General features: G+C 40.3%; 1 long non-coding RNA gene across 1 annotated transcript in view; it reads right to left on the minus strand.

The window, feature by feature from the left end:
* Positions 1 to 5,195, minus strand: part of LOC117939478 — a 17,121-nt gene that overhangs the window by 6,765 nt on the left and 5,161 nt on the right. The window lies entirely within an intron of this gene.

Raw genomic sequence — 5,195 nt, forward strand, 5'->3', positions numbered from 1 at the left:
CAAAGACTTGAGACTTGGACTCAACTCAAAGACTTGAGACTTGAGTCTTGGACTCAACTCAAAGACTTGAAAATTGACTTGGACTCAGCTCAAAGACTTGAGACTTGAGACTTGGACTCAACTCAAAGACTTGAGACTTGGACTCAACTCAAAGACTTGAGACTTGGACTCAACTTAAAGACTTGAAACTTGACTTGGACTCAACTCAAAGACTTGAGACTTGGACTCAACTCAAAGACTTGAGACTTGAGACTTGGACTCAACTCAAAGACTTGAAACTTGACTTGGACCCAACTCAAAGACTTGAGACTTGGACTCAACTCAAAGACTTGAGACTTGAGACTTGGACTCAACTCAAAGACTTGAAAATTGACTTGGACTCAACTCAAAGACTTGAGACTTGGACTCAACTCAAAGACTTGAGACTTGAGACTTGGACTCAACTCAAAGACTTGAGACTTGGACTCAACTCAAAGACTTGAGACTTGAGACTTGGACTCAACTCAAAGACTTGAGACTTGAGACTTGGACTCAACTCAAAGACTTGAGACTTGACTTGGACTCAACTCAAAGACTTGAAAATTGACTTGGACTCAACTCAAAGACTTGAGACTTGGACTCAACTCAAAGACTTGAGACTTGACTTGGACTCAACTCAAAGACTTGAGACTTGACTTGGACTCTGGTGGACAGACTATGCATCGCCAACACTAACAGGGTTCATCTTCAGGCTGTTTTTCTTCCTGTAAATGAGTATTTTCATTAAAAAACCCTCTCTCTCTCTCTCTCTCTCTCTCTCTCGCTCTCTCTCTCTCTCTAGGACTGGAGGGAGCTGTGGATAGATGATGCGTTCTGGCGCTTCTTGTTCTCCATCATCCTATTGGTCATCATGTTCCTATGGCGACCGTCGGCCAATAACCAGAGGTAACGGGGGGGATGTCGGGCTGTTGGTTTTTTACACTCGTTTCTCTCCTGAACTGTGAATTAAAGCCGGTTGATTCTCCCGGTCCGTGTGCAGGTACGCCTTCAGTCCTCTGCTGGATGAAGAGAGTGAGGAAGTGGAGAAGGAGCCCATGATGAACGAGGCGTTCGGTCAGAAACCTTTCATCCTTTCATCCTTTCCTCCCTTTTTCCCTCCTTCCTAACCTGTTGCCTCCTCTCTTCCATCCTCAGTGCTGTCCTATTCAGTTAGTTGGTTGTATTTGTAGTTGCCGGATAGATTAGTGACTTTGATTGCTTTAATTATTGCTATTTAGTGACTTTGATTGCTAGTTAGTGACTTTAATTGCTAGTTAGTTAGTTAGTTAGTTAGTTAGTTAGTTAGTTAGATCCCCTCCATATGTTCTCATGTGGCTGTTTGTTTTTGACACCTGTGTCTCCAGAGGGGATGAAAATGAGGGGCGCGAAAAACGAGTGCAACGGCACGGCCAAAGCCAACAAAGCGGTGAGTGACGGCTGTTGGGTTTCCACTTTAGATACAGCGCAGACATTTAGCTTTTTTATTTTTAACATTTATTTATTTACAATACATTATTCATTCACAAAGTAACTCAGTGTACTTAAAGGTTGGATTTTCCTAATTTTTTTGTATTAAGGCATTAAGATAAATTTCCAAGAGATTTTTTTTTAATTCCTCTTTTTAACCCTTGTGTCGTCCTCGGGTCAAATTGACCCGTTTCAAATTGTTTTATATTAGAAATATTAGATTTCTTTCAACCAAATCGCCCAAAAATAACATGGATGATTCCATACGTTGTTCAGGTAACATTAATCATTCTTTCATTTAATTTTTTGTTGTTTTATTTAATCTTATAGTATTTGAATTCTTTTTTTAATGGTTTCAGACCAGTATCGGGACTAAACTTTGACATCTACCCATCTGAGATCCACTCAACATCCTCTGATCTTAACTATTAGTCCAAAATAATTCATAATTTCTACTTTTTTAACTAAAAACGTATGTATAATTTGATATAAATGAGGTTTGTTGTCCATGAATTCCCAGAAACCTGCTCAGGTTTTTAAAAAAAGCGCCAAAAGCTGGAAAAATTGATAAATAAGACAGAAAAAGGACAAAAACATTGGAAAACCACCAATTCTTTTTAAATTTTGATCTGGAAGGGCATGTTCATGGTTAACAAGAAGACAACACAAGGGTTAAACCACGTTAGCCTGGGTGGGTAAACTCATTCAAGCCTCTGTTATAGTTATTTGAAGTACTTGAAGAGGGAGTAATATATATATATATATATATATATATATATATATATATAAGGCATTAAAACTCATCTCAACACCACTTGTTGTTGTTTTCCAGGAGGAGGATCTGAAATGGGTCGAAGAGAACATCCCGTCGTCCATGGCAGATGTGTAAGTCAGCCCCTCGGCACTGATTGGTTACTACCAATCCTAAAAGAATATGACTCACGTTGTGACGCTTGTCCTCCCTCTCACAGCGCCCTGCCCCCCCTGCTGGACTCTGATGAGGTCAGTCATTTAGGTTCCTTCCCGTCATTCATGCACTACGACGTCACACACCAACAATAAGAGAGAACTTTATAGACCCTCGGTCAAGGTTGAGCGACAGTTGTGTGCATTTCCTGTCTGGAGAGCAGGAAACTGAAAACAGCAGGCATCGATTAAAAAGAAGTTCTATATCAAGTATTAACAGGTGCACTATGACTTCCTGCGTGGTTTCAGGGTCTCAAATCAAAGGCATCTCTCCTTGATCTGGGAGACAACACAGGGGACGTACATGTCAACCAACCACTAGAGGCACAGGCTGTGCACCAAAACACAACAAAAGACTCCAGCCAATCACAGGCCAGATGGTTGGGGGAGGGGGAGGGGTTTAGTGACAGTTAGGGTCGTTATACATGTGTGAGATTACATGTAAATCTGGATTTTGTGTGTATATCGTTATGGCGCCCCCCTGCATGCGACAGGCTGGCGAGTACACCTCACGGTTGAGTCAGCTAGGCATGACCGTCGCGGAAACATGGGGGGGGGCGGGGCATCTTGCAGAAACTCATAGTGCACCTTTAAAAGAGGCTATTTTGGTCAAATGTCTAGCAGGATTTGCGTAATCTCTTGCACCTGAAAATGCTGCTGATTGGAGACGACTAAAGCAAGATAGAAGATAGAGAAGACACTTTTGTCCTTTTAAACTACGAGAAAATTTCAGCTCACGCTACGATAAAACCCCAAGAACGAGATCTAAATGTATTTAAAAACATAAAAACAGAGGAAGAGAATATGCTGGGATTTGTAAAATAACTCTAGACACAGATAGATTAAGTCATAAATATTTTGAACTTTACAAAAAAGTAAAAGCAGGAATGTCTGTTGCCTCAGTTATTGGTACATAAGTAAGCATATTAATTAAAAATATTTATTTAAATTGGCAATAAATACAGAAACAAATGTTTACATATAAGTGTTTAACAGTAAGAGGAAAGAGGCTGTATGGGTTAGTACAGGATGTGCAACAGATCAGGATATATAACATGCATACATGTCTGCAGGACACACACACACACACACACACACACACACACACACACACACATATGTGTAGTTCAGATTGTAAGCAGCAGGTGGCTCCAAACAATCAAAACAGGAAGCTGCTTCTGCTACGGTTACGTCACACTGTTTATCCTCTTTTCTGTTGTCATGGCAAGCAGAACACTGTCAAACTGTGTGTGTGTGTGTGTGTGTGTGTGTGTGTGTGTGTGTGTGTGTGAGAGAGTGTGTGTGTGGTGGGGGGAGGGGGAGGGGGGTTGCTGCTGCAGCTATTAATAATCATGTTGAACACAAAAATACGAGAAAGCGTTGCTTATTCATCTCCCGTTGAATGAAATCCTCGGTCCACATCTCATTTTATCGTCTTTTAGACGTTTTACAGTTGTTTTTGTTTGCGTCCCTCCTCCAAGGACCGCGTCTCTCGGACCATTTCCCAAATGATTCACTCTTTGATCTGCGAGCTGAACCTTTTTTTAACCAAAGCGACCCAGCAGCAATCCCCAGAGTGCCCCCCTTACGTCCAATCAGTTCCTTATGTAAGCCTCGGTCTGAGCGCTGAGAGACATCAGAGTCCACAGAGAGCATCACGTCCTCATACGCCACGGAGACGTCCTTCACGGTGTCTCAGACGGACGGCTTTGATTGGCTCAGATTAGAACAGCGTTGCTTCCTTCGGGGTCTGTTCCCTGCACATAGAGGGGTATTTAAGAGGTTTTAGCACTCTTATTATTCCAGCCCCAGTGGTGTGAGACCTCTGAGAATGTGATGAGTGTCCCTCGTTAGGAGATGAAATTAAGGGGAAGTAACTCCCTACTCGCCATGTCCTCGTGGCACGTTACGCAACACACTCGTTATTTAGGAAATCTGACCCCTAACCCGCCACATTTTCTCTTCAATGACAAATGATGTAATCCATCACGATTGAGGGAAGTTAACCCTCGTGTTGTCTTCCCGTCCAAAGTGAAAATCAACACTTTTGTTGAAACCTTTTTCTCAATGTTTGCCACTTTTTTTGACATTTTCAACACTACGTAACACTACCTTATTAACTTCATTTAATTTATTTTCCATAAACCTCATTTATAGGAAATTATCCTTAATATTTGAGTTAGAAAAGCAGAAATTAGGAATCATTGAGACTAAAATTAAAGGAATGGATGTTGATGATAATCACAGACTGGAATATGTCAACTTTTACTCAATACTATTTCAAAAACACTTCCATTTGTTTTACAATGCTATAAAATTGAATAAGACGCCCCAAAATTAATGAAAGTAGAGATTTGTACTTGGCAAAGAGCGTTGGGTGGAATCAATCATGTTATTTGTGAGAGAAGTTATATCTTCTACTAGAGCCCGGCCGATGAAGGATTTTTAAGCCCGATACCGATATTAGTTTTTTTTAGAAATCCGATATGCCGAAATATCGGCCGATATATATTTAAAAGACAATAATCCAGAAACGCGTTACAAAACAAACAGACAACCCTAACACTAGTTAATTGTAGTTGTAACATTTGCTTTTTTGTAATGTTTTTATCTTTTTTTAATATTTGATTTGGATCAACATTTTTTTTTTCAACATTTGTGGCTTTTTGCCACGTTTTTGGGACATTTGACACATTTTTTCCCAATTTTTTCTTTTTTTTTTTTTTTTTACACACTTTTTTTTT

Source organism: Etheostoma cragini, chromosome 3, assembly GCF_013103735.1.
Source record: "Etheostoma cragini isolate CJK2018 chromosome 3, CSU_Ecrag_1.0, whole genome shotgun sequence".
Taxonomy (NCBI): Eukaryota; Metazoa; Chordata; class Actinopteri; order Perciformes; family Percidae; genus Etheostoma; species Etheostoma cragini.